The 14,489-nt window shown below is 45.2% G+C and overlaps 1 long non-coding RNA gene across 1 annotated transcript; it reads left to right on the top strand.

Moving 5' to 3' along the window:
• The first annotated feature begins 298 nt into the window (after window positions 1-298).
• On the top strand, window positions 299-7,153 carry LOC124228435 (uncharacterized). Its single transcript, XR_006885713.1, has 3 exons — window positions 299-498; window positions 5,471-6,261; window positions 7,116-7,153. It is a non-coding gene; the product is annotated as an uncharacterized LOC124228435 (long non-coding RNA).
• The last annotated feature ends 7,336 nt before the right edge of the window (window positions 7,154-14,489 follow it).

The following is a 14,489-nucleotide window of genomic DNA, read 5'->3' as shown; positions in this document are numbered from 1 at the left end:
CAAAATGGAGTCATTTGCCCCCACGATAGCCAACCAAGACTTGATTATAGTTTCAACCTATCCCAGGCATGTGATCTTTTCAACGGTCAATCAGAAATTTCCTGACTAGCCCTAGTGAGGTAATCTGCATGATGAAAACCCTTTCCATTCCCTTCCCCTAAAAGAAGCCATCCTGGCCTGAAACAATTCTTTCTTTTCTTTTGTTAATCACTTCCTTACCCCACCCTCCTTCTGCCTATAAAAACTTTCCAGTTGTACAACTCCTTGGATTATCTCTCTACTTGCTATACAGGATGCTGCCTGATTCAAATTGTTTAATATAGCCAATTAGATCTTCAAATTTACTCGGTTGAATTTTGTTTTTTAACATATTTGGTGGCAGCGGTGGGATCAAAGGAGACTTCTGTTGACTTCGAGGACAAAGAGAAACACAGGTGTGGTGCCCTGTGAACACTTCTGAGTTTGCTGTCTTTTTTCACCATTTCCAGGGGCGTTTTGGTAAGTTCCTCTCGGTTTGAGCTCTGCTCTCTTTTTACATTGTGCTCCCTATTTAATTGGCTTTTCAGACCACAATTCCCAGATTATTGAGTGGAAACCCCAGCCCTGATTCTCTCCTCAGATTCCATGTTGGGAACTGCTGGTGGCAGCTGCAGCTCTCTATTTGTTTGGGATCACTCTGAAGTCCTCATTCTTTGAGGTCTGCTGGTCCAATCCTTTCCCCAGAGTCCAGAGTCCCGTGGGCATTGTTGGGGGTTAACACCAGAGTTGGACTGGGTCCAACTTAAGAATGGGGCTGGGTCTGATTCCAGAACCAGAGAGGGTCTGGGATTGGACTGGTTCGGATTTGAGCTAGACTAGGTCCATTGGAAGGCCTCAGGTGAATATTAAATAAAGGCCAGCTCCTAATGGGAATCTCAGAAGTAAAAAAAAAAAGCAACAAACTTTAGTGGGCATGGTCCAAACATTTAAAGGCTGCTAAAATACTCACCACCTCCCAACCTCACAGCAAGTCCTTCTTAGTATTAGTTTGGCTGTGAGAAACCCAAAGGCATAGCTAAAAGAAATGGGATCCTTTATATTCAAAGAATTGAGGGCACCACCTTCTGGCACACCTGCTTATTTTATGTTTAACAACTATAGACCAGTAAATTGCAGATAAGATGCAAAGATTTCACTGAAAACAACCTAGAATTACAATGGCCATTGTGGGGAATGTTCCAATTAGACAAGATGGTTCATTTAAGAAATACACTAGAGGAGCCAGCCCTGTGGCCTAATGGTTAAGTTCGCGCTCCGCTACCACAGCCCAGGCTTTCGCCAATTCAGATCCTGGGCGCAGACATGGCACTGCTCATCAGGCCACGTTGAGGCGGTGTCACACATGCCACAACTAGAGGGACCCCCAACTAAAATATACAACTGTGTACCAGGAGGCTTTGGGGAGAAAAAGGAAAAATAAAATCTTTAAAAAAAAAAAACAAGAAATACACTAGAGAGCAAAAGATCCCAAGTTGAACAGACAGAATGGGACGCCTTTAATTGGTATGCAGGAGCTTCCAAAAACCTTTAAGATTCTAAAATAGTTTCATTGAAAGATTCATTGCAAAAGGCTAATAAAAAATTAAAAACAAAAGTTATCTAAAACAACAAGTCGGCCTCCCCCATTACATTCTCCTAGAGATTGATTATCCATTCAATGGCTGAAGGCTGTAGGGGAGGAAGACTTTTCCTCTACCTAATGTGGGTTCGTCTGGCCGGAGAACAAATTAAATTCACATGAGACAGAATAGCAAGAGAAAATTAAACAAAGCTTTATGAGGACCATGGCCAGGGGCCTTTCTTCCCGAAGGAAGAAAGGGCACTGAAGAAGTGGGGTGCACAGAGTGGTTATATACCCCCAAACAGGATATTTCGCATATGATTGAAATGTCCCTTCCAAAATAGTCACAAGATTGTCCTGTCGGCACAGCACTTGATGGACACAGCAGATAGTGGGTCTGCTATCTTGGTGGGCGTAGCAGGAGGCAAGTCTATGTCTGGAGCTGGGCGGTCACAGGTGAGCGCAGCAATCAGTTCCTAGCCTAAGGAAAGATGCTTAATCCTTAAAGAAATGCCAGTGTTGGGAAGGGGAGGGAAGTCAGTTACAGGAGGTTACCAGACAAGCACAACAAACAAATGCAGATTTAAGTCCTTGCCTTCCCCATTGATTAAGAGTTTCTAGAGACAAGGTCATCTCCTTTCTTCTTCCTGGTACAGAGAGGGAGGCACCTTTACAGATAGAGATTTACCTTACAAATGTAAATGTCTCCTAACAAAGGGCAAGCAAGTTCTACTCCTCAGAGCCTCCTTCCCTGTCCCAGTTTATGAAAAGCAATCAGCCTCAAATAATCCTCATGCCAAAGAGACATATCTTGGGGTGGCCAATTCCAGTCCCCACAAGGCTCAATGCTTAATTTGTAATCAACTGGGACACTGGGGAAAAAAGGTGTCCTCAAAGGCCCTATGCAAACTCTTCTCAAATGCCCTCATATCTACCTCCAAAGGAGGGCCTCCATATGGGCCCCTCCTACAGGTGCTGGGGCTCTGAGGGGTTCTCTGGTAAACTATTGCCAGTAATTCCCTTAAACAGCCAAGGGCAAACTAAAATTACAATTAATGGGGTTGCTCAGTACTGCCAAAAATACCCACTGTTTGTCCCAGCTGAAACTTGATGAAATATTTGAAAGGATTTAATAACTTTATGATCAGAAATTTGGCCAAATTGGAAGCTGATATTCAGAGTCTGATGGGAATTTTTTTTAGGCCTTCTCTAAGCTAAATGTATCTAGAGGGAAAGAAAAACATTCTAGCATAGGCGAATGGGTGTGCCAGCCTTTTGATACCATTTAGATGGCAACCCAGTTCTTTGGGGAATTGAAAACTGTCTTTGTCTTGCAAATTTCTGCAGGGCCAAAGACGTGGCTCTGGAAGTTCTAGGTTTACCTCCCTTTTTTGCCAATCTCCCAAACCTTGCCCATTCCTCTCAAAATGCTCGAAAATATCAGGACATTGGAAACAGAGTTGTCATGCACTTAATCTTTGTGATGTAAATTTTCTATCCTCACCTTCTCTAGGACCTAAGAGCCATTCTTTGAAATGCAAACCTTAGGGAGAAGTTTTTGTTTTCATCCAAAGAGAAAAAGGAGGGGAGTGTATTTGGAAATTGGGCTAATGAAAAACCTTAAATGTCCGCTCTGCAAATATTAGTAAACAAAAGCTATATAATCTCTGTTTGCATCTGTCTGTGCATTTGTGTTTGTGGTCATATATGTATGTTGTAAATGTGAGATATTTTTCTGCCTCTGGATTGTATCGTGAAAATTGATTGGTAAAAGAGCTCTATTTAATTGGGTTGAAGGTCAAGTGCTTGTAAGGGTCGGCCATTCTAAAACTCTTAGAAATATAGAAACTAATCCAAATGTTTTTCAAGTTCACATAATCTGAGATCATCTTTAGTAAACAAAAGCTAGTTTAAGTTTGCTGGTTTAATTAAAATAAACATGTCTTCAGAGTTATTGCATTAAATGTAATGCAGATAAACCACTTTTATTCTACTTGAGTTTATTAGTCAAATAAGCTCTGCTATCTCTTACAAAACTTATCAGCCAAAAAAAAAAAAAGAATGATGGCTGATTTTGTCTAATGTCTCATGATGTTTTTGTGGGTAATCTAAACATAATAGTTGGGAGCAAATGATTTAGATAGATGTAAATGGAATAAGAGTTTATAGATAAACTTTTTAGCAACAATTACATTTTATGGTATGTGTACTTAAAAATAGCTTCCAAAATTTTTTTTGGTAACTTGAGACCTTAGAGTTTTGCTAAGTTAAATTAAATGATGGAAATTCATTGATTGTCTAGATCATTTCCAAATAAGATAAAATACTGAAACATTAATTGCAAAACAAGCCTAAGTTTACCTACTTTTGACCTCTATTACAGAGGAACTAAAGATATTTGGGTCTGTTAGTGTATGATTATAATTTTTATGACTTTGTGTTAAAAATATATATTTGAGGTGGGGGGAGATCAGCCCTGAGCTAACATTCATTGCCAATCTTCCTCTTTTTGCTTGAGGAGGATTGTTTCTGAACTAACATTTGTGCCAATCTTCCTCCATTTTGTATGTGGGACGCCACCACAGTGTGGCCTGATGAGTGGCATGTAGGTCTGTGCCTGGGATCCAAATCCCTGAAGCTCAGGCCGCCAAAGTGGAGTGCGCTAACTTAACTACTATGCCACTGGGCTGCCCCCATGTGTTTAAAATATTGATGGTTCTTTTTTTTTTCCCTCCAGATATAAAGAAACCTTTTCTCTTTAGCCAAAGTATGACTTACAGCAGTTTGGTAAATTATACCTTTGTAAGCAAAGACGGAAACATTTACTTTTTCTCCCTACCTGATCCCTGCAAAATTTGAAAACTCTTGCATATTCTTCTCATGGCAATATAGTTAGTTATTTGTATAAATTCAATAAGAATCTGTTCTTCTTGTAACAGGACACAGTTGGAAACAAGGGAATTTTGTTGTTGTTTTTTTTAAAGATTTTTTTCCTTTTTCTCCCCAAAGCCCCCTGGCGCATAGTTGTATATTCTTAGTTGTGGGTCCTTCTAGTTGTGGCATGTGGGACACCACCTCAGCGTGGCTCAATGAGTGGTGCCATGTCTGTGCCCAGGATTCGAACTGATGAAACACTGGGCTTCCTGCAGCAGAGCGCGCAAACTTAACCACTCGGCCATGGGCCGGCCCCAACAAGGGAGTTTTTTTATGTTCTCTGAGACCCCAATCAAAACTGGGCGACACATAAGCACTCTACTTATTGCTATTCTCTAACCTTCTGAAATCACTGACATCAAAATTGAGGCTCACACTAAAAGAACTGAATCTGGATATCAGGAAAATGCCCTGGCTGACTTTCACGCAAAGGCAGCAGCAACAGAATCCACTGTATAAAGATCGTGGCACAAGTAGATGAAGTCCATTTTGCTTTTGCAAAATATGGCCCCCCATTGCCAGACTTTTGCCATCCTGATGTCCTTGCAACATGGCAATAGTCTGCTTCTGAATCAGAGAAGTTAGGATGGGCAAACAATGGCTGTAAATTTAACAAACAGTTAGGGCTATGGGAAACTCAAGATGGCTGCTTGATTCTTTGCCACTCCCTGGATAACCTCATTTTTTTGGTTTTTGCTTTCCTTCACCCGCCACAGAGCATTTAAGATGACTCAAATTAGGAATAGACATTGGTGGGAAGACTTCTATAAAACTGCAACAACAGTTTACCAACAATGTCTGACCTGCCAGGTCCATAATCCTGGAAAAATTACTTTTTGTCCCCATGGGCTTTTTTGTCTCCTCTGGACCCTTTGAACACTTGTAGCTGGACTCATGCAACTTGAGTTATCAATATGTCCTTGTTATTTTATGTAGGTTTCCTGGATGGGCTGAAGACTTCCCTTGCTGCAAGGCTGATGTCCTTACAGTGGCAAAGAAACTGTTAGAAAATGTGTTTCCCACTTGGGGTCTACCTTCCATAATCTCTAAAATGATTGAGGCACCCACTTCCCTGGGGAAATCATACCTTAATGAAAACCTTGGAATGAATTCCTTCTTAGAATTATCACTATCCCTATCACCCTATCACCCAATCATTAGGCAAGGTCAAGAGAACTTGACCTCTTGATGTGATCCTCAAAATTAAAATTCCTAAACTTGCCAAAACTACTGGACTCCCTCGGCTTAAAGTATTTCCTTTGGTCTTGCTGACTGTTCACAGTACCCACTTTGGGAGACATAAACTCACTCCACACAATATAGTCTGGTAGGCCAAGTCTATTGGTATACAACCTGCTGCTGACCCCTTGTTGCCTCATGCTAGTATGACCAGTTACTGTAAGTCTCTATGTCTTATGTTCAAGCCTGTTATCAACAGGGTAAAGAAGCTTTCCTGGATCCCAATTCAGAGGATCCTCTTGATCACAGTCTAGAGCCTGGTGACTAGGTATTCTGGAAATGTCATCAGAGGAAGACAGCCCTTGAGCCTTGTTGGAAGAGCCTTTACCAAGTGCTCCTGACCACTGACACTGCTGCAAAACTAGAAGGCATTGAGCCTTGGATACACATCTCACAGCTAAAGAATGCTCCACCTGACATCTGGTCCTGCACAGACGCTGGAAATCTCTCAATCAAATTGACGAGGAAGAGAAATAGCTGACATCAAGGTAGACAGCTTTTGCCTAACATGACAGATCAAGACTTCATACTTTAAATGTAAACCTGTTCTTCTTTTCTTCCTTTCTTTCTGTCCTTCACTCTGGCATTGGCCTGGATAACGCCGTCATCCATATCTCGCAGGCCATCGCTAAGGTGGGTGACCCCTGGAATTTAGAACAACTTTTTATTTCGGGCTAAGAGAAAACCTAACTGACGCCTGGCTTGAATGGGCAAATGCAACAATTCCTGCAAATTAATCCATTAACAGTACCACCTTACAGGAAGTAGTGCGTGTCCTGACAGGATATATCTCTATCTGTGGTGATTATCATTCTCCTTGGCCTATGAAGGCCTAGACAGCTGGTGCACAGCTGGGCAATGCCTCTTAGGTTATCTAACTGTGCCCCTAACTGCTCTAGAAAAGACCTACTAGGAGGCTTCCATGATTTAGGGCTCGCTTCCTTTGGCAGGTCCCTACTTCCCTGGTTAGGAGTAAATACAAATGAGGCTACGATCAGGAACCTCTCCTTAACTCTTAGAGACAATGTAGATTCCAAGACATTATCTGCCTAGCAAACATCCTTAGGCTCTTTGGCTAAAGTTGTTCCTGATTATGGGATAGCCCTTGATCATCTTTGAGCTGAGCAAGGAGGTGTCTATGGTGTGGCCAACACCACCAGCTGTACCTGGATCAACACTCCTGGCAAAGTTGAAATTCACTTACTTAAGATCACTCACCAAGCCATTTGGCTTAAAAAGGTGACTCTTTCATATGACCCAGCTATCCCACTACTGGGTATCTACCCAGACAACTTGAAATCAACAATCCAAAGTAAAATATGCACCCCTATGTTCATTGCAGTACTATTCACAATAGCCAAGACATGGAAACCATCCAAGTGCCCATCGACTGATGATTGGATAAAGAAGATGTGGTATATATATACAATGGAAGACTACTCAGCCATAAAAAAGACAAAATCATCCCATTTACAACAACATGGAGGGACCTAAAAGGAATTATGCTAATAGAAATATTCCAGACTGAGAAAGACAAACACCAGATGATTTCACTCATATGTGGACTATAAACAAACACATGGACAAAGAAAACAGTTCAGTGGTTACCAGGGGAAGGGGGGTGGAGGATGGGCACAGGGGGTGGGGGGGAACACTTATGTGGTGACGGGCAAGAAATAATGTACAACTGAAATTTCACAATGATGTAAACTATTATGAACTCAATTTTAAAAAGAAATTTAAAAAAAAAAAGTGACTCCTTCAATGGGGCCTGTCTTGGACTGACTTGATTTTGATTGGTTTGGCTCTTGGGCACCATGGCTCTGAAGTACTCTCCAAACACTGGGAATTATCCTGCTTACAATCTCCCTGGCATGTCATATCTTCCCAAAAGCTTTAAATGCGTGTTTGCAGCCACTAACTACCAAGCAAATGATCTCTTTAAGACTGGAAAGAAAAAAGAAGCAAAGAGAATGATCAACTTAAAACTGTGGACCCAGAGCCATGACCTATCAATATGACACGCGGGAGCAGTCAAAGCTGCGAGAACCACAGAGCGCTAGCTGAGAGTGGAGCTGAGGCATCACACTTTGTTTTCCTCCCCAAAGCCCCAGTACACAGTTGTATAGCCCAGTTGTAGGTCATTCTAGTTCTGCTATGTGGGACACCACCTCAGCATGGCTTGATGAGCGGTGTGTAGGTCTGTGTCCAGGATCTGATCCTGCGAACCCCACGCCACCAGGCGGAGTGCATGAACTTAACCGCTAGGCCACCAGGCCGGCCCCTAATGCATTAATTTTTGATCACATCTCTCACTTAGGCTGAGAGTTTGATCAAAAGGGTAAAAGTGTTAGAAAAGAAATAACAGGCTCAAATGGAGTCCTCTGCCCTCAAGACAGCAAACCAAGACTTAACTCCAGCTTCACCCCATCCCAGGAACGCGACCTTTTTAACAATCAATCTGAAATTTCCTGATTAGGACTAGAGAGGTAATCTGCACAATAACACTCCTGTGTTCTCTTCCCCCCAAAAAGATGTCCTGGCCTGAAACAATCCTTTCTTTTCTTTTGTTAATAACTTCCTCACCCCACCCTCCTGCTTATAAAAACCTTGCATTTTGTAAGACTCCTTGGACTATCTCCCTACTTGCTAGATGCGATGCTGCCCGATTCATGGATCATTGAATAAAGCCAATTAGATCTTCAAGTTTACTCGGTTGAATTTTGTTTTTTAACACTGGAATGAAGGGCAGTGTGCTCACTAAGTAGTCAGCAGGGAGTTCTGCAACTTCCAGCCTTTTTCTCCATAGTAACAACTGGACCTTTGCACCAGGCACTTTTCTAAGCCCTTTAAATGTTATCAACTTATTTAATTCATCAACCCTACGAGAGTTACTACCACTATTCCCATTTATGAGAGAAAAATGAAGCACAAAGAAAGTGATTTGCCAGGTCACTCAGCCAGGGAGGGGAGTGCCCAGGCAGTCCACTGTCGTTCACAGCACAGTGCTTCTCCCACTGAGCCCGGGCCCCAAGGCACTCGCTCTGGTCACAGATATGAATGCCTTCCTCTCAAGAGCCTTCTACGGCATATCCACACGATGGAATATTGTTCAGCCACAAACAGAATGGAGTATGATAGATGCTACAACCTTGATGAACTTAAAAACATTATACTAAGTGAAAGAAGCCAGACATAATGACTGCATACTATGGATTCCATTTATATGAAATGTCCAGCATAGGCAAATCCATAGAGATAGAAAGCAGATTAGAGATGGGGCTAAGGGGAGGGCAGAAAAAGAGTGACTGCTAAGGAGTCTGGGATTTCTTTTTCGGGTAATGAAATGTTCTGGAATTTGTGGTGATGGTTGCTCAACTTTGCGAATATATTAAAAACTAACTGAGTTATACTTTTAAAGGGGTAAATTTTATGGCATATAATTTATATCTCAAAAAAAAATGTTTGGCATAAGGATTATTTTGAGCTGAAGGCAATTGAGAAGAAGCAGATATGAGAAAAGCTTTCTCCCCTCTTCCTATTTGCCTAAAAGCAGGACATAAATTTGCAGATATGTCCCTCCTCCTCTCTCTACCAGGAAGGACAGAAGTTAATTACCAGAGACAACCCTACACCTTCCTCAGCCTGGAGATGGCACCAGAGGAACCGACATAACAAACCTTGCTAAAACTAGCCCGTATCTACCATTAATTCCCCTACATATTTACCTTCCCACAATCTGTCACCCTAGAAACTCAAAGTCCTTTTCTTTTGTCTTGTCACTTCTCTAAAAATTTATTGTTCTTTTGTTAAGATGCTATAATAAGCCCAAGTTCTAACCACCCCTTTGAGTTAGTCATCACTGGGCGCTCCCCTGTGTATGTGTGATGCACATTTGGTAATCTGTCTTTTGTTACTCTAATTAACAAGGCTCCAGTCAGAGAATCTAAAATGAGGAGAAGAAAAAGGTTTTTTCTTCTATACTCCTACAGAAATCTCCACGGTCTGGCTCCTTTCTGTGCCTCAGCTTCTGTCGCTCCTGTCCCCCAGCTCACATGCCCAGGCTTTCTGGACTTCAGTTCCTCAACTTTGATGTGCACTTTCTCTCTTCAGATTCTAAGACAATGTTGGGCTCAGTTGAAGCATCACTGCCTCCAGGAAGCTTCCTTGGTTTTCTACCCAAGTCAGGGCCACTGCCACCTTAGGTAGCACCCCACCATCCTACACTCACCACCCTGGCAATTTGCTCAGGGTTTGGCTTCCTCAGTAAACTCTAGGCTCCATGAGAGCAGGGATGGGTTGTCTTGTTCACTATTCTATCCTCTGCCACCAGCACCCAAACAGAGGTGGCACTTACAAATCCACTGAACAGAGAACACAGGGCCCAGATGCAGACAGGCTGAGCCCTGGGCTTACAGATGGCTCTGCTGCTTTGAGAGGGCAAGGGTCCTTCCCTCTCAGTGTTCCAGTTGACATCCAACCCCACCCTTCAGACCCTTTCAAAGATGGGAGGGGGACCTTACATGAGACCATTTCACGTAAGCCCTTTTATTATTTACTCCAGATAAAGCATGTGCCTGATGCATCGAGGAACCTGAGTCATTTCTGCGGTGAGTTTAAAATCTTCTCCTTCCTTGATCAAAAGTCTTGAGCAAGGGCCAGCCCCAGGGCCAAGCAGTTAAGTTTGTGTGCTCTGCTTCTGTGGCCCAGGGTTTCACCTGTTCGGATCCTGGGCACCGACCCAGCACCGCTCATCAAGCCATGCTGAGGCGGCGTCCCCCATAGCAAAACGAGAAGGATCTACAACTACAATATATGACTATGACTGGGGGGCTTTGGGGAGACGAAGAAGAAAAACAAAAGATTGGCAATAGTATATTCTAATTGTAGACTTAGATGTTGTTTGGGGTGGAACTGGGCACACGGTTGTGATCTGCATGGAGCTATATTAATGTTTCCTCAAAGGATTCTGCTACTCTTAACACAGAATAGCAACTCAACACAAGTGCTGCCGTTTATTTATTGAGCACCTGCTACGGTCCAGGGACTTTACAAACATCTCCAATTGTCCCTTAAACTCTGCCAGGATGTATTCTCATCCACATTTTACAGATGAGAAGACAGAATCAGAAGCAACTTGGCAAAGCCACCAGCTACTAAGTGTTAAAGTACTTTCTTTTACAAAATGTCAGAAAAGGCAATCATCTAGGAAGCTTTTCACAGTCGCTGGAACTTTTTGATTTTCTAGGAACAATTCAAAATGCTTATTAGGAATTCGTGATTCAATAAAGAGAGGGACCAAAAAGACAGGATATCTCTGTGTGTGAGACTTGAAATCATATTTTGGTTCCATTTCCTATTTTTTCCAGTTCTAAAATTAAAAGAACATTAGGGTTTTCTCATATTCATGACGCATTAATGAATAAAAGTAGGTGACATATTACTTGGTAAAGAAAAACCAAATTCATATTGCAATATAAGAAACTAATCAAAGGATGAGCTGCTTTACACAAGTAAACAAACAAAAGGGACAAAAAGGGTGTTGATAAACAGGTGGACTAAAGGATTAATGAATGTGAGGGATGTGCTAGCTGCATACCCCTTGATGGTTAAGAATAGACAATCTTGGGGGCTGGCTCTGTGGCTGAGTGGTTAAGTTGGTGTCTCTGCTTCGGCAGCCCAGGGTTTCACCAGTTCTGACCCTGGGTGTGGGCATGGAATTGCTCATCAGGCCATGCTGAGGCAGCATCCCACATGCCACACTAGATGGGCCCACAACTAAAATTTACAACTATGTACTGGGGGGTTTTGGGGAGAAAAAGAAGAAAAATTAAAAAAAATAAAAATTAAAAAAAAAGATTGGCAACAGGATTGGCTCAGGTGCCAGTCTTTAAAAAAAAAAAAAGAATAGACAATCTTTCACCAAGCAAGAGAAGTAGGTACCATTTATCAGTAATGCTGGGTGTTGGGATCTCCATCTTGTTAGAGTTTAGACAAATGAGCATGGACATAATTACAGATCCTTTGAAAGCCAAGGACCTGGAGACTGAGGTTGCAATAGCCTCAACGTGGATGAAGGATCTCTGCTCCACTGTCTATTAGCTGATGAGCTTGGGCAAGACCCTCCATCTCAGCTGCTTCATCTGTAAATGAGGAGTCTCCCTACCCGGCTCCTGCCACCTTGAGAGCTGACCCTATCCTGATCTGTGAAAATCCGTTGCTATAGGCTAAAATGAGCTTGGGAAACTATAAAGTAAGGCAATAATGACCTGAGAAGCTGCCAAGTAGGGGAAAAAAGGAAGGAAGGAATAAGGAGGCTTTTCCTCCCATCCCCAGAAATGATCACATGAGCCACGGGAGTGCTCCAGGATCGCTAGATGTCAACCTTCTAGAGCTGGGTGCCGCTGAGGCATCACCCCGTGCAGCCTCCTAACAGCCCAGGACCAAGGTGCCCAGAGACAGCGAGGAACCTCCAAGAGCCTGCCAAGATTTCTCCATCCGTTCAACCACAGCGCTCCCAATTAAGCAAAAAACGCCACAAATTGCATGCATAACATGAACCAAACTTCCTAACGCACAGAAAAACACTGGCGGGAACGCCAGCTTCTTAAATAGTGGCCGTCTTGGTAGTGGGTTTACTGCTTTTTCTACTTCCCTGTACTTTAAGTACTTTTGTGGACTTAACCTCCTTGTGCTTGCTTCTCCATCTGTACCTGGCTATGAAGATTAAAGCACTTAAAAAAGCGCCTGGCATGTAAGTATTCAGCGAATGCCACCTGTCATTTCTTGCTAAGTTTTCTGCCAAGAACATGTGTTACTTATAATGACGAAAAATATTTTGAAAAATGTTTTTTGGACTACTGCTTTTAAAGAACGTCTCTTTAATGGGAAACAATTTACTCTTTTGGCATCAGTGTCCTCCCCCCTCCCCCAAATCCACATTCTCAATTTGAAGCAGCAAGTTGCAAACTACTGTATTAATTTGCGGAGGGATCTGCGTGCCCTTTATGAAAAACTCTGGGCATCACATTCTAGAAACTTCCTCAGGAGCTCCATCGCCCTGCTTCCGCGCTGAAACGCGGGGGCCGAAGAAAGAGCTTGGCGAGAAGGCCTCGGGCTCTCCCGGAGGCCAGCCCTCCCCTCCGCGCCCGGGAACGGCGCCCAGTTCCGCCATCGGGGCGCGCGACGAAAAATGGAGGTACCCAGGCCTCCCCGCAGCGGCCGCGCCTGCGCCCTGCGCGTCCGGCCCGCCCCGGCGCGCGAGGCCGTTACAGCCGTTGAGGGAGGCCGAGGGGAGGGGAAGGAGCACCGCACAAGGCCCCGCCCCGCGTCTGAGCGCGCGGTTCCGGCGAGCCCGGCTCCGGCGCCGGTAGTCCGCTCCAGGCCGCTCCGGACCGCGAGCCGCTCCGTAGGCGCCGGCCGCGCTCCGTGCTTTCCCTCCAGCCCTTTGTGTCCTGGCGCGCGTCGGAGGCAACGCGGGAACGCGCGCCGCGCCGTGCGCCTGCGCAAGGGGGCGGGCGGCGCGCCCTGCCGGGAGTGGGTGCCGCTCCCGGGCGCCCCGCCCCTCGCCCCGCCCCCTGCCGCCATTTCGTGCTCGGGCGCCTCGCCTGGGCCCGGCGCGCGCGGTCTCCGCGTGATGGACGCCCGGAAGCCGGGACAACAAAGGCCCGAGCGCAGGGGCTGCGCTGGCCGCAGGGCCTTCCGCTGTCCGCGGGGCGAAGATGGCGCCCGGAGGCTGCAGCTGGGCCTGAGTGTGGAGGGAAATGGGCGCTTCTGCTTCCCCCGGCTGGGCCTATGGGCTGACCGCGGGGGCCTGCACGTCCTCGTGTGCTCACACCCCTGGGGTGTGCATCTTCCTGTGTATGCACCACCTCGGGAGCGTGCACATGCCCAAACTCGTGTTTGCACCTTCCGGCACGCACCAACCCGTAGGCTTCCATGTATTCCTGTGGCACGACCTCGAGGATGTGCTCGCAGTGGACTATGCCCGCACTTTTGTTCGCACCACGCGGCTACCGACAGAGGCCTGGTGTCCATGGATTCATGTTCGCACGACCCCGGGATATGCACGGACGCGTGCATACACGAATCTGGTGTATGCACGAATCTCTATTTCGTGGCCCCGGGTTTGTGGGCAGATCCACGAGTGTAAGCACCACCCCCTACAGTCTGCCCCACCCCCACCCCCATGAAAACTATCCGGTTTCTGGCCTGTTTTGGACTCATTCCCTGTTGCTGAGTTTACATGCAAAGCATAACCACCTGTCCGCTTACCGTAATGTATTCTCTGCTATTCTTAACCTTTCATTTATTCTTTCCTCCCCCGTTCACTGGGCTCCTGCTGTGGACCCAACTGTGCACTGGGGGTCACTGGTGACAGTGATGCGCGACCGGGGAGGGAAACAGACCGAGAAACGGGCAGTTAGAGGCATCATGATGCAGCTGTGAAGGAGGTGCCTGGCCCACCAGGGTCAAGAGCTTCCTGGAGGAAGCCATGAGCTGAGGCCAGTCGACCCAAGGGCAGTCTAGCCAGCCAGGGCCTGGTGGCAGAAGGAATGAAGGAAGCCCCAGGTTCAGGCTCAGGCCTGAGAACTTTGTTCTGGGAGGCATTTAAACAGGACATGCCACCACATTTGGCGTTTGAGAGAGGACGGGGGTGGAAGCAGAGGGAGCAGGTGATGGAGATGAGGTGTGTGGGCAAAGGAGGCCTGCTTGG

The sequence above is a fragment of the Equus quagga genome, chromosome 17 (genome assembly GCF_021613505.1).
Source record: "Equus quagga isolate Etosha38 chromosome 17, UCLA_HA_Equagga_1.0, whole genome shotgun sequence".
NCBI lineage: Eukaryota > Metazoa > Chordata > Mammalia > Perissodactyla > Equidae > Equus > Equus quagga.
The sequence above is the reverse complement of the archived record's forward strand: the minus strand, read 5'-3'. Positions and strand labels throughout refer to the sequence as shown.